Source organism: Giraffa tippelskirchi, chromosome 12 (genome assembly GCF_054371585.1).
Source record: "Giraffa tippelskirchi isolate mGirTip1 chromosome 12, T2T-mGirTip1v1.2.pri, whole genome shotgun sequence".
Classification (NCBI taxonomy): Eukaryota; Metazoa; Chordata; class Mammalia; order Artiodactyla; family Giraffidae; genus Giraffa; species Giraffa tippelskirchi.
Window position 1 is genome coordinate 60,550,306 of NC_137286.1, and position 25,690 is coordinate 60,575,995.

The 25,690-nt window shown below is 42.2% G+C and overlaps 1 protein-coding gene and 1 long non-coding RNA gene across 4 annotated transcripts in view; one reads left to right on the plus strand and one right to left on the minus strand.

Moving 5' to 3' along the window:
- LRRK1 (leucine rich repeat kinase 1) overlaps positions 1 to 25,690 on the plus strand; it is a 134,091-nt gene that overhangs the window by 12,953 nt on the left and 95,448 nt on the right. The window lies entirely within an intron of this gene.
- Positions 5,764 to 19,413, minus strand: LOC145530294 (uncharacterized). The gene is made up of 2 exons (XR_014071641.1): positions 19,363 to 19,413; positions 5,764 to 6,332 (listed from the first exon to the last, which is right to left on the minus strand). It is a non-coding gene; the product is annotated as an uncharacterized LOC145530294 (long non-coding RNA).

Genomic DNA, 25,690 nt, shown 5'->3' on the forward strand with positions numbered 1-25,690 from the left:
TGGTCGGGGCATAGACTTGGATTACCGTGATATTGAATGGTTTGCCTTGGAAACGAACAGAGATCATTCTATCGTTTTTGAGATTGCATCCATATACTGCATTTTGGACTCTTTTGTTGACCATGATGGCTACTCCATTTCTTCTAAGGGATTCTTGCCCACAGTAGTAGATATAATGATCATCTGAGTTAAATTCACCCATTCCAGTCCATCTTAGTTCGCTGATTCCTAGAATGTCGACGTTCACTCTTGCCATCTCCTGTTTGACTACTTCCAGTTTGCCTTGATTCATGGACCTAACATTCCAGGTTCCTATGCAATATTGCTCTTTACAGCATCGGACTTTGCGTCTATCACCAGTCACATCCACAGTTGGGTATCGTTTTTGCTTTGGCTCCATCCCATCATTCTTTCTGGAGTTATTTCTCCACTGATCTCCATTAGTATATTGGGCACCTACTGACCTGGGGAGTTCATCTTTCAGTGTCCTATCTTTTTGCCTTTTTATACTGTTCATGGGGTTCTCAAGGCAAGAATACTAAAGTGGTTTGCCATGCCCTTCTCCAGTGGACCACATTCTGTCAGACCTCTCCACCATGACCCATCTGTCTTGGGTGGCCCCATACGGCATAGCTTAGTTTCATTGAGATAGACAAGGCTGTGGTCCATGTGATCAGATTAGCTAATTTTCTGTAATTCTAGTTTCAGTGTGTCTGCCCTCTGATGCCCTCTCGCAACACTTACCGTCTTACTTGGGTTTCTCTTACCTTGGGCCTTGGGTAATTCCTCTCGCCGCTGCCGCTGGCCCCCAGCCCCTGGCCCGGCCTAGCCCCTCTCGGCCGCTGCCCCCAGCCCCCGGCCTGGCCTAGCTCCTCTCGGCCACCCTTATGAGTATACAGTGGAAGTGACAAATAGATTTAAGGGACTAGACCTGATAGACAGTGCCTGATGAACTATGGACAGAGGTTCGTGACATTGTACAGGAGACAGGGATCAAGAAAATCCCCATGGAAAAGAAATGCAAAAAAGCAAAATGGCTGTCTGAGGAGGCCTTACAGATAGCTGGGAAGAGAAGAGAAGCGAAAAGCAAAGGAGAAAAGGAAAGATATTCCCATCTGAATGCAGAGTTCCAAAGAATAGCAAGGAGAGATAAGAAAGCCTTCCTCAGTGATCAATGCAAAGAAATAGAGGAAAACAACAGATTGGGAAAGACTAGAGATCTCTTCAAGAAAATTAGAGATACCAAAGGAACATTTCATGCAAAGATAGGCTCGATAAAGGACAGAAATGGTATGGACCTAACAGAAGCAGAAGATATTAAGAAGAGGTGGCAAGAATACACAGAAGAACTGTACAAAAAAGATCTTCATAACCCAGATAATCACGATGGTGTGATCACTCACCTAGAGCCAGACATCTTGGAATGTGAAGTCAAGTGGGCCTTAGAAAGCATCACTATGAACAAAGCTAGTGGAGGTGATGGAATTCCAGTTGAGCTATTTCAAATCCTCAAAGGTGATGCTGTGAAAGTGCTGCACTTGATATGCCAGCAAATTTGGAAAACTCAGCAGTGGCCACAGGACTGGAAGAGGTCAGTCTTTGTTCCAATCCCAAAGAAAGGCAATGCCAAAGAATGCTCAAACTACCGCACAATTGCACTCATCTCACATGCTAGTAAAGTAATGCTCAAAATTCTCCAAGCCAGGCTTCAGCAATACGTGAACCGTGAACTTCCAGAGGTTCAAGCTGGTTTTAGAAAAGGCAGAGGAACCAGAGATCAAATTGCCAATATCCGCTGGATCATCAAAAAAGCAAGAGAGTTCCAGAAAAACATCTATTTCTGCTTTATTGACTATGCCAAAGCCTTTGACTGTGTGGATCACAATAAACTGTGGAAAATTCTGAAAGAGATGCGAATACCAGACCATCTGACCTGTCTCTTGAGAAACCTGTATGCAGGTCAGGAAGCAACAGTTAGAACTGGACATGAAACAACAGACTGGTTCCAAATAGGAAAAGGAGTCCGTCAAGGCTGTATATTGTCACCCTGCTTATTTAACTTATATGCAGAGTACATCATGAGAAACACTGGGCTGGAAGAAACACAAGCTGGAATCAAGATTGCCAGGAGAAATATCAATAACCTCAGATATGTGGATGACACCACCCTTATGGCAGAAAGTGAAGAAGAACTAAAGAGCCTCTTGATGAAGGTGAAAAGGGAGAGTGAAAAAGTTGGCTTAAAGCTCAACGTTCAGAAAACTAAGATCATGGCATCGGTCCCATCACTTCATGGGAAATAGATGGGGAAACAGTGGAAACAGTGACAGACTTTATTTTTTGGGGCTCCAAAATCACTGCTGATGGTGATTGCAGCCATGATATTAAAAGACGCTTACTCCTTGGAAGGAAGGTTATGGCCAACCTACATAGCATATTTAAAAGCAGAGGCATTACTTTGCCAACAAAAGTCCATCTAGTCAAGGCTTTGGTTTTTCCAGTGGTCATGTATGGATGTGAGAGTTGGACGGTGAAGAAAGCTGAGTGCCGCAGAATTGATGCTTTTGAACTGTGGTGTTGGAGAAGACTCTTGAGAGTCCCTTGGACTGCAAGGAGATCCAATCAATCCATCCTAAAAGAGATCAGTCCTGGGTGTTCATTGGAAGGACTGATGTTGAAGCTGAAACTGCAATACCTTGGCCACCTCATGCGAAGGGTTGACTCATTGGAAAAGACCCTAATGCTGGGTAGGATTGGGGGCGGGAGGAGAAGGGGACGACAGAGGATGAGATGGCTGGATGGCATAACTAACTTGATGGACATGGGTTTGGGTAGACTCCGGGAGTTGGTGATGGACAGAGAGGTCTGGCGTGCTGCAATTCACGGGGTCTCAAAGAGTCAGACACGACTGAGCGACTGAACCGAACTGAACTCTGCTGGGAAGTTAGTGCTGCTGAGGCCAGTCCTGTCTCCACTGCCTCTGCTCCACCCGCCTAGACTGACCGGCATCCCTTAATCCCTTCCTTGAAATAACTAAGTGTCTCGCCGTTGGACTCCATTTTAATCTGGGCAAACCATCCCTCTGCCTTCAAGAGAGGTAGCCCACAACACATTTCCCTCGGGTATCTCCAAGCAGAACTCCTTAGCCTGTGGACTAACCATTAGGCCACAGTCGCCTGAGTCCAAGGAGAGGTTGGCCTCCCACCCTCCCTGTCCCTGCTGCTGTGGGTTTGTCGCAGAAACCAGTAATCGAGAAACCAAGCGCCACACTTGGAGAGTTGGAGAACTCAGGTTTATTACACTGGCGGGCCCAGGGGAGTTAACACTCCAAGCTCTGAGCCCCGAACAAAGGGTTACAGCGTTTTTATGGACAGACTGCAATGGGCTGTTAATAGGCTGGTTTAAACGAAGGGGTTTCGAGTGAGCAGGGACAGCAGTCAAGATGGGGAGGGGATGCCTGACCTTCACATGGACAGGCATGATTAAGCAGGTTTGCAGTGGTTGGGAAATTGCAAAGAGCAGAACAAGGGTGAATGAGATAAACTCCAGTTCCTAGTACTTCACGTCCCCACTTTCTGAGATTACATGACCTACGTGATCTAGACTTTGCAATGGGCAAGCTGAGTTACAGAGGCGGAAGGAGAAGGAGGTTATGTAGAATTTTAACTTGTCCTCTTGAGGTCAACTCTCTGGGGCATCCCGTCCCCCCACTCCGTTCTTGGGGGCCTGAAGCTTACCCAGAGCATCTTCCCTGTCTCTCTGATTTTTGTTTGTGCTTTAACTTCTCTGTGTCTTGGTACCGCAGCCTCTGCGTGGCCTTCCACATTGCTGATTTGTCCTCTGGCTCTGTCCATTATGCTCTGCGGCAAATCTGTTGGGTTTTATAGATCAACTCTTTCATTTTAATTTCCCAGCTTTTCAGTCACTTCTTTGATATGGATGCTGCGTCCCCGTGTATCTCTCTAAGACGTCAGTCATATTAATTTTGAGGGCTTGTTCTTGCTATATAACGCTGTTTCTAGGTGGAAATGGGCCCCGCCAGATCTTGGAAAGCTAGAGCCCGAGATCCTGCTTAGGGGAGCTCAGGCACTGACTCCCAGATGAGAGTAGTGGTTGCCAATAGCAAGTTTAATCATCAGCCAGTCCAAAGTTTGCCCACGCTCTCTTATCTCAGTGCCTGGGTTATCTGTGTAGGTTTTCCCACTGAGCAGTAATATAAGGGGAAAGCAAGAGGTGCAGGGTCTCAGATCTGGCAAGTCCCTGCCTTGCCCGAGCCTTGTAGCTGTGAACTGCTCGCTTCCCCTTGGAGACTCTAAGGCCCAAGGGAGAGCTGCAGTGGAATATGCCTCATCCTCTCCTGCCCTGGGTGGGTCAACATGCCCCCAGGGGCATTGGGTCCTTGGCTCAATAAGCAGGGAACTTAATTTGGCTTTGTGTGTGGGGAGATGGGGGTGGGGAGGGGTCTCTTCTTGCCTATCTGCAGCTGCCTTGCTTGGAGGCATGGTTATCAGAGTTGGGTGCTTCTCCTTTATGATGTTAATCTTCCTCAAATGTTTGTGGGTATGTGGTTGGATGTTGATCTTTGTGTCTGGGATTCCCCAAAACTGTGAAGGCCATTTTGGTTAATGCAGGCTGCAGAGTTGGGCAGGGAGACTGCAGCAGGTTGCCCTGGGGGTGCACCTGGGTGTATGTCTTCTGGGTAGGGGGCTACACAAACCGCCCATGTCAGCCACCACCTGAGGTCTCACACTTCGTCTCTAGCACACGAGGGGCAGGAACCTTGGCCCCATACTGCCTGGTGCAGACTGGAGAAGGGCTTACTGTGGGTTTTCCCTCTGCACAGTACCCCTGCTGGTGGCTTTGGAGGCCTTACTTCCTGGATGCACTCCGTGCAGCCTTGCAGCACTCCTGAACCTTGCCCACCTCTTGCACAGTGGTTTCTGGCCCTATTAGGTCTCCTTGTTTTCTGTGCTCACATGGCTTGTTGAGTTTGATATGTATAGGAGTTTGTGGCTACAGTCAGGGCTCAGCCTACCGTCTGGATCTTATCTTCCAGCCTCTCCTTGGCATTTCCCAGATGTGCAATTTGCACAATTTTAGGAGAAACTGAGTGATGGTGTTAAAATCGTGGACTTTGCAGTTGGAAGGAGCCAGGTTCAAATCCTGGTCTTTCTGTACCCCAGCCCTCATCTGTAACACAGAAATGGTTAGAATCTGTTTGCTACGTATGCATGCTTGCTATATTCTCAGTAAATTATGTAGCCTCAGCTGGACCCTGTTTCCGTTAGTGAAAATGTTGATAATAGTATGCTGATAAAAATGAGGAGGTTCTTAAAAATGGGGGTCTTTGATTTTGCAGGCTTGAAGCTATAAAAGGCATGGAATTTGAAACGTGACCAGTCCACCTTTTAAAATGTGTTTATCACGGAAATGTGATGACCCCAATCTAATCATCAAAATTGTTTTAATTAAAACTGTTTAATTAAAGTTTTAGTTGAAAGTGTTTTCGTTGAAGTCAAAATCTTTCCTCACCTTATCTTCAGAATGCTTTTTTTTTTTTTTGGCCAGATTACAATATCTGTATGTCTCTTACTAAAGCTCAAAGTTCTAATATTCATGAGTATCTTAAATGTTCAGCCAAACGCTATCCATAAGGAGTGCCTTGAACTTGGAGAAATAGTGATGGCTGAGTCAGGTTTCGGTGGGCAAAGGGTCACAGTAGCAGAAGCCAGGCTTCTTGGCATGTTTGTGATTTCCGAGGAGTTATGGCATTTCTTGCTTTAATAATCAGAATAGCACTCAGAAAATAAAGGGCCATATTGTTGTCTGGACAGGGTTGTGTTAACCAGAGAAGTTTGTACTACGTGAGTGGACATTTCCATAGAGGAAAATAGTGAATGTGACAATCACGGAGCAGTCTGGTGCACCTCAGCCTCAGGCTACAAACCCAGCCACAGAGGAGCAGGGCACCCAGGAATGTAAACTCTTGCTCAAACTGAAAATCTTCTCTGCATTTTTGTCTCAGGGCAGAAGGGTGAGGCTGCCGGCGTTTGCTTCTGTTAAGCATTATCTTTTAGGCAGATACATTTGTGGTGCTTGCTTTTAACTTTTCAGAGGCCACTTTGTAATCACCCGTGGGGTTCCTTTCAAATCCACGTGTTAAATTCATCAACTCATAACTCTGCGAGCTACAGAGTACCCCTGATCCTGGCTTCTTGCTTTTTTGTGTGTGCCTGCTTTGAGATTTAGAAGGCAGATGGCAGTCCCAGTTTTGAGGCAAATCAGCTGGAGTCAATTTTTGTTGTTTGAATTCGAGGGTGTGTATCTCTTGCCTGCAGACATGCAGAGGAAAAGGCAGAGTGAATGACTTCATGTCTTTTTCCTTGCCAAGATCCTAAAACTTTAGTTGTTTGAACACAGTCATACTACTCAAAAACCATAGTGACAATTTACAATTCTTTGGTTTTTACATCCTTCCAGAATGTCTTTGTATGTATACAAGCAAAACAAATGTAGACTCTTACTTTCCCTCTTTTACACAGTGGGTAGCTGATCACACACACTGTTCTGTACCTTGCCTCTTTCTTTCACACATTCATCATCATTCTTTTAACAAATGCATAGCATCTATTGTATTGTACCTCAGTTTATGTATTTATTTATTGTACTATACCTCAGTAAGCAGTCTCCTCTAATGGGCATTTGGGCTATTCTTAATATTTAGGTATGTAACGAATAATGCTGTTGATGTCTTTTCACACATATAAGTGTATCTACATAGTAAATTCTCAAAGTAATGGGCCAAAGAATGTGAGTGCACATGCTTGATAAGTCACTTCAGCCGTCTCTGACTCTGTGCTACCCTATGGACTGTAGCCCGCCAGGCTCCCCCGTCCATGGGATTCCCCACCCATGGGATTCCCCAGGCAAGAATGCTGGAGTGGGTTGCTGTGCCCTCCTCCAGGGGATCTTCCCAACCCAGGGCTAGAACCTGTGTCTCTTACATTTACCTGCATTGACTGGTGGGCTCTTTACCACTAACTAGTACCACCTGGGAAGCCCCAATAGGCCCGAGAACATATGCTTCCAAATCACCCTCCATGGGAGTTTTTCCTGTTTGCCTCCACAATGTATGTGCTTGCCTGTTTCCCTATAGGCTTGACTACAGTGTTATCAAAATTTTGGTTTTTCCTAACCTGCTGTGTGAAAAAAAGATGTCTCAGTGTAGTTTTGATATGCATTTATCTTAAGATGAGTGAGACTTAGCATGTTTTAGTGTGTGTGAGAGCTGGTTGTATTTACTTTTTTTGAGCTCTCTCTTCATATCGTTTCCTTATCAACCTCTAGGACCTTTTTGGTCTTTCTTTATCTTTCCTAGGAGCTCTTCGCATTGACATTGTATGTAGCGGGTAACTAAATACCCTATCCAGACTCACCTACAAGCTCCGAAGAATTGAAATGAGAACTTTGAATGTCCAAAGGGGCTATCAGTAGAAATGTTTTGCTTTTTTCTTAATTATTGAATTAATATAAATTAAATGCACACTGTCTTGGGAACGTAATGATAAATATATAGGGCCATATAAAGGCACCTTTAAGACTTAGATTAACTAAGTCTTATTTAGATTTAAGTAAATCTAATAAGGGCTAAATATCCAAAATGTATAAAGAACTCATAGAATTCAATATAAAAAGAAAACCTGATTTAAAGATGGGCAGAGGACCTAGACAGACTTTTTTCCAAAAAAGATAAACAGGTGGCCAACAGGCACATGAAAATATGCTCAGTGTCACTGATAATCAAGGAAATGCAAGCTGAAACCACAATGAGATATCACCTCACAGCTGTCAGAATGGCTATCATCAAAATGTCTACAAATAATAAATATTGGCTAGGATGTAGAGAAAAAGGAACCCTGATGCACTGTTGGTGAGACTGTAAATTGGTATAAACACTATGGAAAACAGTATAGAGTTTCCTAGAAAAATTGGAAATAGAACTACCATATGATCCAGCCATTTCACTCCTGGGTTTCTATCCAAAGAAAATGAATAGATTTATTCAAAATAGATTTATATCAAAAAGAAAATTCAAATAGATATATGTACCCCAATGTTCACTGCAACATTATTTACAATGACCAATATATGAAAATAACTTAAGTGTCCATCAACAGATGAATGGATAAAGAAGATGAGGTACATATATGTATATTCTTGCCTTGAGAACCCCATGAACGAAATGAAAAGGCAAAAAGAGACAATAGTTGTGGATGTGTCTAGTGGAGAAAGTAAAATCTGATACTGTAAAGAACAGTATTGCATAGGAACTGGAATGTTAGGTCCATGAATCAAGGCAAATTGGAAGTAGTCAAACAGAAGATGGCAAGAGTGAACATCAGCATTTTAGGAATCAGTGAACTAAAATGGACAGGAATGGGTGAATTTAACTCAGATGACCATTATATCTACTACTGTGGGCAAGAATCCCTTAGAAGAAATGGAGTAGCCATCATGGTCAACAAAAGAGTCTGAAATACAGTATTTGGGTGCAACTTCAAAACTGACAGAATGATCTCAGTTCGTTTCCAAGGCAAACCATTCAACATCATGGTAATCCAAGTCTGTGCCCCAACAACTAATGCCGAAGAAGCTGAAGTTGAACAGTTCTATGAAGACCTACAAGACCTTCTAGAACTAACACACAAAAAAGATATCCTTTGCAAAATTAAGGCTCAAGTTGAGAAAAGTAGGGAAGACCACTGGGCTTCCCTAGTGGCTCAGACAATAAAGAATCCACCTGCAATTCAGGAGACCTGGGTTCAATCCCGGGGTTGGGAAGATCCCCTGGAGGAGGGCATGGCAACCCACTCCAGTATTCTTGCCTGGAGAACCCCCATGGATGGGGGAGCCTGGTGGGCTACAGTCCTTGGGGTTGCAAATAGTCGGACGCGACTGAGGAACTAAGCACGCAAACACAGGGAAGGCCGCTAGACCATTCAGGTATGACCTAAATCAAATCCTTTACGATTATACAGTGGAGGAGATGAGTAAATTCAAAGGATTAGATCTGGTAGACAGAGTGCCTGAAGAATTAGGGATGGAGGTTCATAACATTGTACACGAGGTAGTGACCAAAACCATCCTCAAGAGAGTAAATGCAAGAAGGCAAAGTGTTTGCCTGAGGAGGCCTTACAAATAGCTGAGAAAAGGAGAAAAGCAAAAGGCAAAGGATAAAGGGAAAGATATTCCCAACTGAATGCAGAGTTCTAGAGAATAGGAAGGAGAGATACTTCCTAAGTGAACAATGCAAAGAAATAGAGGGAAACAATAGAATGGAAAAGACTAGAGATATCTTCAAGAAAATTAGAGATACCAAGGGGACATTTCATACAAAGATGGGCACAATAAAAGAAAGAAATGGCAAGGACCTAACAGAAGCAGAAGATATTAAGAAGAGGTGGCAAGAATACACTGTACAAAAAAAGTCTTAATAAGCCAGATAACCTTGATGGTGTGGTCACTCACACAGAAGCAGACATCCTAGAGTGTGAAGTCAAGTGGGCCTTAGGAAGCATTACTATGAACAAAGCTAGTGGAGGTGATGGAATTCCAGCTGCGTTATTTAAAATCCTAAAACATAATGCTGTTAAAGTGCTTCACTCAACATGACGGTCAATTTGGAAAACTCAGCAGTGAACCACAGGACTGAAAAAGGTCAGTTTTCATTCCAGTACCAAAGAATGCATGCATGCTCAGTTGCTCAGTCATGTCTAACTCTTTGCGACCCCATGGACTGTAGCCTGCCAGACTTTCCTGTCCATGGAATTTCCAAGGCAAGAATACTGCAGTGGATTGCCATTTCCTACTCAGGGGATCTTCCCTACCCAGGGATCAAACCTGCTTCTCTGTGTCTCCTGTGTTGCCAGGCAGATTCTTTTACCACCAAGCCAAGTTGGGAGCCCTAATCCCAAAGAAGGCCAATGCCAAAAAATGTTCAAATTACCATACAATTGCATTCATTTCACATGCTAGCAAGATTATGCTCAAAATCCTTCAAAACTAGGCTTCAGGAGTACATGAGTTAAGAACTTCCAGTTGTACCAGCTGCATTTATAAAAAACAGAGGAACCAGAGATCAAATTTCCTACATCTGCTGGATCATAGAAAAAGGAAGGGAATTCCAGAAAAACATCTACTTCTGCTTCATTGACTATGCTAAAGCCTTTAACTGTGTAGATCACAACAAACTGTGGAAAATTCTCAAAGAGATGGGAATACCAGACCAACTTACCTGTCTCCTGAGAAACCTATATGCAGGACAGAAGCAACACTTACAACTGCACATGGAACAACAGACTGGTTTAAAACTGGGAAAGGAATTTGTCAAGGCTATAAGTTGTCACCCTGCTTATTTAACTTCTATGCAGAGTATATCATGTGAAATACCAGGATGGATGAACCACAAGCTGGAATCAGGATTGCAAGGAGAAATATCAACAACCTATCATATGCAGATGACACCACTTTGATGGCAGAAAGTGAAGAGGAACTCAAGACCCTCTTGATAAGGGTGAAAGAGTAGAGTGAAAAAGCTACCTTAAAACTCAGCATTCAAGAAACAAAGATCATGGCATCTGGTCCCATCACTTCATGGCAAACAGAAAAAATGGAAACAGTGACAAACTTTATTTTCTTGGGCTGCAAAATCATTGCAGACAGTGACTTCAGCCATAATGCTTGCTCCTTGGAAGAAAAGCTAGGAAAAACCTAGACAAACCATGTTAAAAGCAAAGACATCACTTTTTCTGACAAAGGTCCTCAATAGTCCAAGCTATGGTTTTTCCAGTATTCGTGTATGAATGTGAGAGTTGGACCATAAAGAAGGCTGGGCACTGAAAAACTGATGCTTTTGAACTGCATGCTAGAGAAGACTCTTGAGAGTCCCTTGGACTGCAAGAAGATCAAACCAGTCAATCCTAAAGGAAATCAACCCTGAATATTCATTGGAAGGACTGATGTTGAAGCTGAAGCTCCAATACTTTGGCCACCTGATGTGAAGAACTGACTTATTGGAAAACACCCTGATGCTGGGAAAGATTGAAGGCAGGGGGAGAAGGAGGCAACAGAGGATGACATGGTTGGATGGTATCACTGATTCAGTGGATGTGAGTTTCAGCATACTCAGGGAGATACTGGAGGATAGGGAACCCTGGCGTGCTGCAGTCTGTGGGGTCACAAAGAGTTGGACACGACTTAGCAACTGAACAACAACAACAATGGAATATTTCTCAACTATAATAAAGAATGAAATTTTGCTCTTTATAACCACATGGATGGACCTGGAGGGTATTATGCTAAGTGAAATAAGTCAGAGAAAGACGGAAACTATGTTTTCACTTATGTGTAGAGTCTTAAAAAATAAAGCGTATAACTTTAGAGTATTAACTTTAGAGTATAATTAGAGTATTAACTTTAGAGTATAATTTATAAAAATATCAAATCACTATATTGTACACCTGATGCTAATGAAATACAGGTCAACTCTCTCTCTCTTTAGTTGCTAAGTCGTGTCCAACTCTTGTGACCCCATGGATTATAGTCCGCCAGGCTCCTCTGTGGGATTCTCCAGGCAAGAATACTGGAGTGGGTTGCCATTTCTTTCTCCAGGGGATCTTCCTGACCCAGGGATCAAACCCAGGTCTCCTGCACTGCAGGCAGATTCTTAACCAACTGAGCTATGAGGGTGGTCCGACTATATGAGGGAAGTCAACTATACTTCAGTATTAAAAAATGATGTATCATCCTCTTGTACAGAGAGACAACGTTGTAAGTATGTTGGTTCTCTACATGTTGATTTTATCAGTTCAGTTCAGTCGCTCAGTCGTGTCCGACTCTTTGCGACCTCATGAATTGCAGCACGCCAGGCCTCTCTGTCCATCACCAACTCCCGGAGTCTACCCAAACCCATGTCTATCGAGTCGGTGATGCCATCCAACCATCTCATCCTCTGTCGTCCCCTTCTCCTCCCGCCCCCAATCCTACCCAGCATTAGGGTCTTTTCCAATGAGTCAACCCTTCGCATGAGGTGGCCAAAGTATTGCAGTTTCAGCTTCAACATCAGACCTTCCAATGAACACCCAGGATTGATCTCTTTTAGGATGGATTGATTGGATCTCCTTGCAGTCCAAGGGACTCTCAAGACTCTTCTCCAACACCACAGTTCAAAAGCATCAATTCTTCAGCGCTCAGCTTTCTTCACCATCCAACTCTCACATCCATACATGACCACTGGAAAAACCATAGCCTTGACTAGACGGACTTTTGTTGATTTTATAATTCAGTGCAATTGCAATTAAAATACAAACAAGATTCTTTTTAGAACATAGAGAAGTAAATTCTACATAGAAAAATAAACATGAGAATAGCCAAGAAAATTCAAATGAGAAGGAGGTCAGTTGAAAGAAAGAATAGAGAGTAGTTCCACCAAATGTTGCAATTATTACAAAGCCATAGTGATGCCACGTGTTGGAGACTAGAGAGAGAAAGGACAAGAAAAGCAACGGGTTAGAGCCACAACTCAACAAATAGGCCAAACGCACATTGGTTTTGCTTTACTATTTAGGATTTCAGATTTGTCCAGAAAAGAAAGCTTGCTTGGTAATAGGACAAAAATAACATATTACTTCCTCACTTCCACACCAAAATCAGTTTCTGATGAATCAAATATTTAAACAGAAATGAACACCACTAAAAGTCTAGGCAAACGATAATATAATTTGGGAGGCAGGAGGGACTTTTTCCTAAGCATGGTACAGAACCCAGATACCATGAAGGAGAAAATTAATATGATAATGACATAACACTTAGAACTATTCTGCAGAAAGTGAAGTGACAACCAACAGATGGGTCAAAACTGTTTTCAGCATCTGCTGCAAAGAGGGCTGGCAAACCAGTGATAGAAAGACTAGCCTGATTTCAGACAAGCCAAAGAAGAGGTTTAGAGAGTTTATTAATTCATGAAAAGGATAGAAATGATGGATCAATGTGAAAATATACCGAACGTCGTTCATATGAGAAGAAATTGAAACCAAAACCAACTTTGAGATATGTTATTTTTCTTTGCAGATTGTAAACAATCAGGAAGTTTGGTATTATTTAAGACAGCAAAGATACAAGTTTTGCTCTGTTTTGCATATTTTAAACTAATGTTGAGTTGATAAGTAAGGACATGATTGATGCAACTTTTAGAAAAGCAAATTGGTAATCTTTATAAAAATCAAGGCCTACTATATCCTCTGCTTCTTCTACTGCTAGGAATTTAAGCTGGAGAGACAGTTCACAGGTGAGAAATGCACAAAAAAAGATATTCAGTGAAGCAGTGGAGGGGGTTACAAAAAACTATGCCTGCCCTAAATGTCCGTCAGTGAAGCCCAAGGGCTGCCATGACAACAGCTGTGCTGGGTCACCCTGTGCTGACCCAGCACTTCTAAGTGAGAGAAGCAAGTTGCAGAACATAATCATAGTATAATTCGTTTATTAAAAAGGAAGAAGAGGAGAAATGAATATTTATGTGAGATCCAGGGAAATCACTCATGGCCTCTATATTCTCAGGAAACTCCAGCCTGGAATCTTAAAATCATAAAGCAGCTTAGATCTTTACTTAAGTTTTTTGAAAGGACATCCACAAGGAATTCCGTTTAAACCACACGGCCAAACCTCTGAACTCCTTTGCCCAGAGCTTTCCCAGAAGCTCACAAAATGCAGCCACTGCCCTCAGTCTCTAACCTTGTACTCTCAAGAGACCTCCCAGGCATTTCCCCAAAGTCGGCTTGTCTTGTCTTGGTGAGTGTGTGTGTCCGCCTGCCTGCCCCGCTTCTGCCCTTTCCAGTGCAGACAGCACCCTGCCCTGCCTGCCCTGCACCAGTGAGGCCGTCCAGATGCTACCTAGGAGGATGAGGAGCTGGAGGCGAGACATCTGCTTGCAGCTTCCCTCCCTGCCGTCAGTACTTCAGGACGCGCGGAGACTGCAGATGGGCATGAGGAGGACCTTTGGCAGTGACCCCCAGGCGGGCACAGTGGCTGGGATGAAGGGAGGACCCTCTCCGTCCTCTGGGAACCAGTATCGCTTTCTGGTCAGAGTCAAGCCAAGCCCAGCACTGTACTTCTCTGCTGCGCTGTGCCCAGCTGCCTCCTGGGGGCGTAATGCAGATTCCTCACCTGCCCTCTGCTGAGCTTCTGCCTTCCCAGCTCTAGGATGGGGTGAGCAGACCCAGCACAGCACAGGGTCATTGGAGGCTGGCATGTCCTGTGCCCTACCCTGGGGAGAGATAATGGGAGCTGCCCTGGGAATCACAGAGCAATAGGAGATGACCCCCCAGTATAGAGAACTCTTTCTCTTTCCTTCTTACCGCTTCATAGGACTCTGTTATATAGATGTTCCATAGTTTCTGTAGCTAGTTCTCTATAGATGGACATCTAGATTTTTCCCCTGCAGTAACAATAAAATAAATAGTCTAATGTAGACATGATTTTGTATTTATGTCTCATATTTTTTGCATAAATTTCTAAAATACAGAGTGCTGGGCTACGAGGGAAAATGCAGATGTAATTTTGCTAGGTATTGGTAATTTCCCTCCATGGAGGCTGTGCCATTTTGCATTCCCTCTAGCAAAGTAGGAAAATGCCAAAGAATGTTCAAACTACCACATAATTGTACTCATTTCACATACCAGCAAGGTAATGTTCCAAATGCTTCAAGCTAGGCTTCAGCAGTACACGAACCAAGAGCTTCTAGATGTACAAGCTGGCTTTAGAAAAGGCAAAGGAACCAGAGATCAAATTGCTAGTATCCACTGGATCATAGAAAAAGCAAGGGAATTCTAGAAAAAACACCTACTTCTGCTTCATTGACTACGCTAAAGCCTTTAACTGTGTGGATCACAACAAACTGTAGAAAATTCTTAAAGAGATGGGAATACCAGATAACCTTACCTGCCTTCTGAGAAACCTGTATGCAGGCCAAGAAGCAGCAGTTAGAAGCGGACATGGAAGAATGGACTGGTTCCAAATTGGGAAAGGAGTATGACAAGGCTGTATGATGTCACCCTGCTTATTTAAATTCTATGCAAAATTCTGTGCTTAGTCACTCAGTTGTGTCCGACTATTTGGGACCCCATGGACTCCTCTGTCCATGGGGATTCTCCAGGCAAGAATACTGGAGTGGGCTGCCATGCCCTCCTCCAGGGGATCTTCCCAACCCATGGATCAAACCCAGGTCTCCCACATTGCAGGTGGATTCTTTACTATCTGAGCCACCAGGGAAACCCAAATCAACCATACTTCAATTTTTTTTTTTTAAAAAAAAGTAAAATCTGGAAAGAATACAGCTCCACACTCTAGCTTTTCCAACCTGTCTCATCAGTGTGTGTCCCCAGGCTCTAGCTCAGCACATTGTAGGTATTAAATATTTATAAAATGAGTGAGCAATAAATTAATTTTCAGAAGAGGACCTAAATATTGGAAAAAATTCATCTTTGTAGCTCTGTATTTCTGTGTTTCTTTTCAACTGCTGCTGAATTCATGGGGGAATTGGTTTCCATTTCCTCTCTGGTTTTTCACCTAATAAGACAGAATCACAATAAAGGACAGAAATGGTAAGGATCTAACAGAAGAAGAAGGGATTACGAAGAGGTGGCAAGAACACACAGAAGAACTGTGCAAAAAAAGACTGTAATGACCTGAATTGCCAAATTCAGACTTAAATGGAAGAAAGTAGGGAAAACCACTAGGCCATTCAGGTATGATCTAAATCAAATCCTTTACGATTATACAGTGGAAGTGACAAGTAGATTCAAGGGATTAGATCTGATAGATGCAGGCTTGTAACATTGTACAGGAAATGGTGATCAAAGCCATCTCCAAGAAAAAAGAAATGCAAAAAAGGCAAAATGCTTGTTTGAGGAAGCATTACAAATAGCTGAGAAAAGAAGAAAAGCAAAAGGCAAAGGAGAAAATGAAAGATACACCCATCCGAATACAGAGTTCCAAAGACTAGCAAGGAGAGGTAAGAAAGCCTTCCTAAGTGAACAATGTGAAGAAATAGAGGAAAAAAATAGAATGGGAAAGACTAGAGATCTCTTCACAAAAATTAGAGATACCAAGGGAACATGTCATGCAAAGATGGGCACAATAAGGACAGAAATGGTATGGACCTAACAGAAGCAGAAGATATTAAGAAGAGGTGGCAAGAATACACAGAAGAACTGTACAAAAAAGATTGTAATGACCCAGATAACCAAAATGGTGTGATCACTCACCTAGAGCGAGACATCTTGGAGTGTGAAGTCAAGTGGGCCTTAGGAAGCATCACTATGAACAAAGCTAGTGGAGGTGATGGAATTCCAGCTGAGCTATTTCAGATCTGCACTCAATATGCTGCTGCTGCTGCTAAGTTGCTTCAGTCGTGTCCGACTCTGTGCGACCCCATAGACGGCAGCCCACCAGGCTCCGCCATCCCTGGGATTCCCCAGGTAAGAATACTGGAGTGGGTTGCCATTTCTTTCTCCAATGCATGAAAGTAAAAAGTGAAAGTGAAGTCGCTCAGTCGTGTCCAACTCTTAGCGACCCCATGGACCACAGCCTACCAGGCTCCTCCGTCCATGGGATTTTCCAGGCAAGAGTACTGGAGTGGGGTGCCATTGCCTTCTCCAATATGCTAGCCAATTTGTAAACTCATCAGTGGCCACAGGACTGGAAAAGGTCAGCATTTATTCCAATCCCAAAGAAAGGCAATGCCAAAGAATGTTCAAACTACTACACAATTGCACTCATCTCCACGCTAGCAAAGTAATGCTTGAAATTCTCCAAATGAGACTTCAAATGTACATGAATCGAGAACTTCCAGATGTTTAAGCTGGATTTAGAAAAGGCAGAGGAACCAGAGACCAAATTGCCAATATCCATTGAATCATAGAAAAAGCAAGAGAGTTCTAGAAAAATATCTACTTCTGCTTTGTTGACTATGCCAAAGCCTTTGACTGTGTGGATCACAACAAACTGGGGAAAATTCTTAAAGAGATTGGAATACCAGACCACCTGATCTGCCTCCTGATAAATCTGTATACAGGTCAAGAAGCAACAGTTAGAACCAGATGTGAAACAATGGACTGGTTCAAAATTGGGAAAGGAGTACTTCAAGGCTGTATATTGTGACCCTATTTATTTAACTTATATGTAGAGTACATCATGCAAAATGCCAGGCTGGATGAAGCACAAACTGGAATCAAGATTGTGGGGAGAAATATCAATAATCTCAGATATGCAGATGATACCACCCTCATGGCAGAATGCAAAGAGGAACTAAAGAGCCTCTTGATGAAAGTGAAAGAGGAGAGTGAAAAAGCTGGCTTAAAACTCACATTCAAACAACTAAGATCATGGCAACTGATCCCATCACTTCATGCAAATAGATGGGAAAACAATGGAAACAGTGAGTCTTTATTTTGTTTGGCTACAAAATCACTGCAGATGGTGACTGCAGCCATGAAATTAAAAGACCCTTGCTCCTTGAATGAAAAGCTATGACAAACCTAGATGGCATATTAGAAAGCAGAGACATCACTTTGCTGACAGTGTTTCATCTAGTCAAAGCTTTTCCAGTCAGTAGTCATGTATGGGTGTGAGAGTTGGACTGTGAAGAAGGCTGAGTGTGAAAAAATTGATACTTTTGAATTATGGTGTTGGAGAAGACTCTTGAGAGTTCCTTGAAAAACAAAGAGATCAAACCAGTCAATCCTTAAGGAAATCAACCCTGAATATTCATTGGAAGGACTGATGCTGAAGCTCCAATACTTTGGCCATCTGATGTGAAGAGCTGACTCATTGGAAAAGACCGTGTTGCTGGGTGACTTTGAGGGCAGAAGGAGAAGGGGGCAACAGAGGGTGACATGGTTGGATGATATCACTGACTCTGTGGACATGAGTTTCAGCAAACTCAGGGAGATCCCGGAGGACAGGGAGCCCTGCTGTGCTGCAGTCCATGGGGTCACAAAGAGTCTGACACAATGGAGTGACTCAGGAATAACAACAAGACAGTCATCTTACCTTTTAGTTCCCACGTGTTTCCCCAGCACATTATGTTCTGAACAATTGCCCCACGTTTGGTTGGGTGCACTCAGCCTGTGAAGTGAGGAGTCGGACTTTGATGACAGGGCCAGGGGTTCAAGTCCCTATCTGCTCTCAGAAGCTGGGTGGAGGCGCTTTCTCTAATCACTCAGAGCCCTGGTCACCTGGTGAAAAGTGGTGATAAGAACCCCTGTCTTGCATGTTCGGAAGAAGGCTAATGTACGTAGAGTATTTCTTATAGCATCTGGCAGTTCTTAATAATCGGTATCAATTACTGATCTACTAAATGTTATCACAGATCATTTTATTTTCTCTTTTAAAGTCCATGACACCTTTGCCATTTATTGTCCCAGAAAATATTCTTGTTCTCTTTATTCCCAGAGCAATTGTGTCGAGATTTGGTGTACCCAAGAGCTGTTTTAGTTGAAATAATGCCATCAAAGAACTAGTTCATCAAATCTGAAAGGAGTTAACTTTATGTTGGATCCATTTTAGCTTCGTTATGATTTTCCTTCTCTTAATTTCAAAATCAGTACAAACTTGATGATAAAGAGGAAAAGATTTTGGAAAACACAGACTTAATTTTTATAAACAAAAATAATAGCCTGTGCTCTTTAGAAATCTCCCTTTCTTCCCCAAGCATTTTATTAAGACATCATCTATAAGCCTGGAATAAACTCTTTCACTTTCACTGTGTATTTTCACATGATGCCAACCTGTTGTCTGTGTTATATATTTTCCCATTTTTTCCTGTCTGCTCCATATTCTACTCTTTTAGCTTAATATCATATAAGTTTATTTTTTTTATTTTTTTTACTTTTCCTTAGTTTTCCTTGTAATCGGTTTTAATGGCTGCATGGTAGTTCTTCATTTTGAAGTATCCTGAGGTCCTACTGGGCCAGCTGGCTCAGATGATAAAGAATTTGCCTGCAATGCAGGAGACCTGGGTTTAATACCTGGGTCAACAAGATCCCTGGAAAAGGTAATGGCAACCCGCTCCAGTATTCTTGCCTGGAGAATCCCATAGACAGAGGAGCCTGGTGGGCTACAGTCCATGGGGCCGCAAAGAGTTGGACACTGCTGAGCGGCTAACGCTACTCCTACTTTAGTTGGCTCAGGCTGCTATAAAGGTGCCAAAGGCTGAGTGCCTTTAACAGCAGACCTTTCTTTCTCACACCAGGGGCCGGGAAGTCCAGGATGAGGTGCTGGCAGGTTCTGTTCTCGGCGAGGACCTACCTCCTGGTTATAGACGCCACCTCCTCACCGTGTTGTTGGATGGGAGAGGGGATTGAGCCCTCTGTCTCTTCTGGGAGGGCACTAATCCCACAATGCCAGCTCATAATGCCCATGACACCAAGTGACGAGCCTGTCACTCCCAGAGGCCCACCTCCTCACAATGGGCATCAGGATGAAAGCATGAACTCTAGGGGGACAAAGCATGCAGCCTGTCTCACGTATGAAGGTGGAGAGAAACGTCGTGGGGTTTCTGTGGGCCCCAGGGCCGCAGAGCCCTGCTCCACCCTCTAGCCCCTGCTGCTTGCCAGCCTGTCACCCTGAGGGCCTTCATCCTGGCCTCCTTCATCTGTGAGACGGTGGCCGTGGCACCTACTCAGAGTGTTGCTGTTGATACCGACTGGGGTTCTTGGCTTCCTTCATCAGCAGAAGTTGATCAGAGGCCAGACAAGAAGTTCAGGCAAGGCTTTATGGGACCGCTGCTGCAGTGGGGGCGGAGGGGGGATGGGGACAGTGAGAACAGACAAGAGTTTCCTTTGCTTGCTCTGCTCCCTGGGGTGAGAGGGGGAAGGGGTGAAGAGGGAGCTGGTTCTTTCCATGGGCTGAAGGTGGGGGTGTGTCCAGGGGTCAGACTGGAGGGGTGGCTTAGTTTCTTTTGCCCATTGCTTCCCTGGTGGTGTGTGCAAGGGGCATGCACACTACACTGCTTTTACTCCCTGCTCTTCAGAAGTGACAGTTGCTTTTTTGGTCTTTTTGTATCTTTTTGTCCATAATTTGCCCTAAGTGTGGCATGCACACAGTTACTTTTAGCCTCTTTATTTTCTTTGTATTTTTGTAGCTCTGAGAGACTTTTGTTCAGGTGCAAACATTGCAGAACTACAGTAAAGGGTCCCAGGTCCCAGTTGCTTTTTTGGTCTTCTTGTATCTTTTTGTCCATAATTGGCCCTAAGTGTGGCATGCACACAGTTACTTTTAGCCTCTTTATTTTCTTTGTATTTTGTAGCTCTGAGAGACATTTGTCTAGGTGCAAGCATTGCAGAACTACAGTAAAGGGTCCCAGGTTTGCCTGTCTCAGTAAGTCTTCCCATGACAAATGTACCAATTCCACCACACTCTGGCCGTTAGACGTTAGAGCTCATTAAATTTTTCACTATATCACGTAAACATAACATGATATCTTATGAATAGTTGTATCTTTTATTTCTAAAGATAGCCACACTCTTAGGTGTGATTTCCCTCTGTCCAGCCTGCTGGTGGGTATAACCACCCATGCCCCTTTTATAAGTGAAAGTTCATTTCAGGGACTTGGTGAGACTATCCTCAGAGAAGTCTTCTGTCAGTGCTGGGAGGCCTTGCTGGTGTGAGAAACGCACAGCCCGCGTGGCTGGAGATCTGCTCCGTGTGGGCCGTGAGCCAGGCCCCTGGCCAAGGCCACCTCTGTCTTTGCTTTCGTTTCTGATGCTGCTCTGATGGCCCAGCTTGGTGGAGCTGAGCCCCAGCCATCTGGAGTCGGGAGGAATTACTGCTGAGGGTCACCCTGGGGGTCATGTCGCCCTCCACACCCCCCAACCTCTGCCTCTTCCCTGAAGAAGTAAAGGGTTGGATTTCACTGTAATGCGACCCAGAGATGAAAACTGCTGCTGAGGCTAAAACCCTAGAGGGACAGCTGGCAAAGAAGGAAGCATCCTTCTCGCTGCAGCGGATGGGCCCCCGCGGTGCCAGGACAGCGTCCACTCCAGGGAGAGACAGCCCCTGACCCCAGGATTTGGCCACACGGGGATTCGATGGATAATGGCGCAGGGAGGCCAGTAAACAACTATGACCAGGTCAGTCCCAGCCTAGAATTTACTCTTTATTCTGCAGTGAACTCTGGGTTGTTAGATATATTTTTACTTTTTGCTACTCCATTGATGGAGGTGAATGTAATTTTTTTTTAAAGTATGTATTCATGTAAATGTTAGTGTCTTTTCTAGGATGTACAGAGGATGCCAGAGATTTTGAATCAAGAAAGAACATTTGTCTTCTGTCATGCATGCTTTCCTTGATGGGGATGAGAGAATTAAACAGTAGTGTAATAAATATATATATACATGAGAAACATTTAGAACTGATAGAATTAAAGTCACTTTCCTACTACCTCTCCATTGTTCTATATGCGCAGAAAAATAAAAAAGCATTAGAGAGAGAATTTTAGTCTGACTATGGGTCAGGAGGAATGATTTAACAAATACTGTTCTAGAAGAAAAGGTAAGAATACCTCCTTAGGATATAAAGACAGAACAGATTCAGAATCAGCAGACAAAGGAGGACTCTCTAAGATGGGGAAGGCCACAATGAATTATTAGTGTAAGTAGCATGGCTTGTATCACCAGACATCATTCTGTAACATTCATGAAATTCTGTTTCATTACTTTCCCAAAATAAAAGAGAAGAAGAATTCCTGTTCGTTTTCCTGTAGTCAAAATAATTTATTTTTCTAAAACCTGAATTACAAAAATAACATTTAGAGGTTGAGTTATTGGCAACTAAAAACGTTTATCCTAGAAATTGCAGAATATGTAAAACATACAGTGATACTGAAAGTATTTTTTTTGTAAATAGATTATTAACTTGAAAATGACTACCAAAGACTAAATGATGTCTGGTTTCATATATTTTAAAATATTTTTAACAAATACTTTTTCACATAATGAACTTTCATTTACTGCCCATGTCCAGCATATTTAAATACCAGGCTATGTAGATATTAACATTTATTGCCCACCAGAGGTATGTTCACTTATCATCGTCACAGCTTATTGGAAATATTTCATGCATTCTTGAGTAAGTCTATGTGCTAAATCCATAATGCTAGTCGTCCACTACATTTATAGCTTTCTCTCACTAGTTCCTACTTCTAATTACTTCTGATTGTCTCTTTCCCAAAAGGAGACAAGCAACACTAATCAAACCTTAAAAATAAAAAACATGCTAATGGCTTCCCCTTCTTCTTTTTTTTTTTAGTTATCTTCTTTGTTAAGCATATTATCTTTATCTTAAAAACAAGTAAGATGCCTGTTGATATGTATCTGGAATTTTCATTGGTATCTAGGAAAATAACTACACCCATTGTAATAGAGAACAAAAAGGATTTAAAAAAATTTTGACACTGAATTAATTTCCTACTAGTTTTAGTTACTTCTCTGCTACATTAATATTTATTGAAATAAAATACATTTGGGGGTTGTATTTTGAGTATGAATTTTAAATCTGTATGAACAAAATATTTAGAACTGTAATGTTTTACTGTATTAAAGAATATAATTATGGAAATGGTTGATTAATAGGCAAAAATAATTGAATAACCTCAAATAGTATAAATAAATAATCTTGCTCTAAGTTTAAATCAAAAGTCACCCATTCTCAATATAAAACTCCAGTAATATTTTTACAAAAATAAAATTACTATTAAAATACATATATTTACCTTTAACAAAAGATGTTTCATGGTGGGGAAGAGGGTCTCTGCCTTACATGATGTATCTCTGTACTATTTAATTTTTTTTCAATGAGAATGTTTTCTTCTATTACTTATTTGATTTCTTTACAATTTTAAATTAAAAAGTCATATAATTCCATTACAGAGACTTTAGGAAATAAAGAAAAATCTTTTCTAATCCTATCACTAATTCCCCTCAGCCCATCATTAATACTTATCATTAGCATTTTGGTCTTTTTCCATGTAAATAAATGTTAATCCTTCTCTTTACAATTTCTGGAAATTGAATGAGGTTGGCAGATTAAATTAAATGCATACGCATTAGTTGATATTCTCCCATGATATCCTTCCAACAGTTTTTTTGGACCAGAACCCCCAGCTCTTGGGTCAATGGCAGTCGACATGTGTTGTCCGTGTAACTTAAGAGAATCAGGTTCAAACTGAAAAAGCCACAGCATTAAAAATAAACATATATGTAAATAGAACTGAGCAGAGTGTTTCTAATTATGTCATTTATTCCACATACGTTGCTTTATTTAAAAATCAAGTTAAAGTAAAACCACCCTTGTAATTTCACGTGCATCCCGTGTCCTAGGTTCCACCTTCGCACTGTTGCTAACTTGGGTGTAAAGGTGAAGTTTCTATTTATGTTCCTAAGGTGAACAGAAGAGGTTACTTTATTCCTAATCTGAAGAGAAGTCACTTTATACCTTTGCACACACCTGTCGTTCATGGGGACCAGGGGGATATTTGTTTAATTCTGAAAGATGAGCAGGGACGTGACTTAAGTGCCCCTTCTGATGGATGATGCTGCCGTGCATTTTGCCTTCTTCTTGCCCCGCCAAAGGCTTCTCCTCCAGCGACTTCCCTCCTTCTCCCTGCCGGTGGCGCGCAAATGTCTCAGGGTCTCTGACTATTAATAATGCATGAGGATTCTCTTTTACATGGTAGTAAGTTTTACATGTAGTTTACATGGTAGTGTATATATCAATGCCGCTTTCTCAAACAGATGGCTACTGGGAAGATGCTGTATAACACAGGGAGCCCAGCCTGGCACTCTCTGATGACCTAGAGGGCTGGGTGGGAGGGAGGACTAAGAGGGAAGGGAGATATATATCTGTGTGTGTGTGTATATATTTAGTTATTACTGATTCACATTGTTATATGGCAGAAAACAACACGATATTGTAAAGCAATTATCTTCCAATTGAAAATAAATAAAAAGAAATAACATAAGATGGTAATTCTAATTAAAAGAGATAAATGAGAGAAATAAGAAATGGTAAATAAAAGGTAAATACAAATATAAACAAGTAACAGTTAATGAGGATTGTTAGTGTGTGTTGAGACGTGAAGCTGCCTTGAAGTGTGTGTGTTCAGCCACCTCTGACTGTTTGTGGCCCCATGGACTGTAGCCCACCAGGCTCCTCTGTCCATGGGATTTTCCAAGCAAGAATACTGGAGTGGGGTGCTATTTCCCTTTCCAGGGAATCTTCCCAATATCCTGCATCTCTTGTGTCTCCTTCTTTGGCAGGCAGATTCTTTACCACTACCTCCACCTGGGAGGCTGCCTAATGTATAACCTTTTACACACTATAACCTTTTCTGATTCCTCTTTCTAAAAATACACAGACAAAACCCCAATAAACTCCATTTAGACACAGCAGTCTTGCATTCATGTTTCAGGAAGGGTGCAGATTATGAGTGATACTCCTGAAATCCTCGTAACGTGGGTTTTCAGAATGCTTGCCTTGGAAATAGTCATGGCTTAGAGTGAGCTACAAAGACTCTGAATATTCTCGGGGACCTTTACTGTAAGCAGTTTGTCTTTCCCTTTCTCCCCAAGCAGGATTTTTCTGCACTGGTGGTGGAACTCGTTCAGTATGCCATATGGCAGGCTTTGCATTTACTTTGCATTTACATATTCTCATTTACTTCTGCCAAGATTTTGTTGAGAAAACTTTTGAACATACAGTAAAACTGAAAGAATTGAACCATGTATGTCCATATACCCACCACCTAGATTCTACCATTAACACTTTCTCAAATTGCTCTCATTTCTATCCATCTATCTATTCTTCTGTCCATCCATCAATCTGTTATTTTTAATGCATTTCAAACTAAGTTGGAAATATCTGTAGTTTTCACCCTCAAATACTTAAGTATTCATTTTATTCACTATAGTTCAATAGTGTTTATAATTTTAAGGTAAAATTTATATAAAGAAAGTGTACATATCTTCATTGGACTATTCGATAAGTTTTGACAAAAACCAACACCTGTATACTGAAAACGTCATCAAGATATAGAACCATACCGAAACAATTTCCTCGTGCCCCTTTTTTGGTAAACTTCATGCCCACCCTGAGGAACCACTGTTGTGATTTTTTTCCCACCATAGATTAGAATGGCGTATAAATGGGATCACTTTATGAAGTCATTCTTTCATTCAGCAGTGTGTTTTTAGATTCCCATCGGTCATTTCATGGATCAGCAGTTTATTCCTTGTGATTGCTGAGGAGTTACTGTACCACGGTAGTTATTTATTCATCTCCCTTTGATGGACACCTTTACTATTTACAGTTTGTAAATACCATGAATGGCATTTAATATGAACATTATTGGATATACTTTTAGACATATTTTCTTGGATAAATAGCTAAGAATAGAATAAGGGAGTCATAGGATAGGTGTGTACTTAGTTTCGTAAGAAACCGCTAGACTTGTTTCCAAAGTGGTTGTACAATTTTAGACACAACCAATAAACCAGTAAGGTATGAGTGTTCTGGTTTCTCCATATCCTTACCAAGTATTGTCAGTCTTTTAAAATTTTACTGACTTTTGTGGGATTGT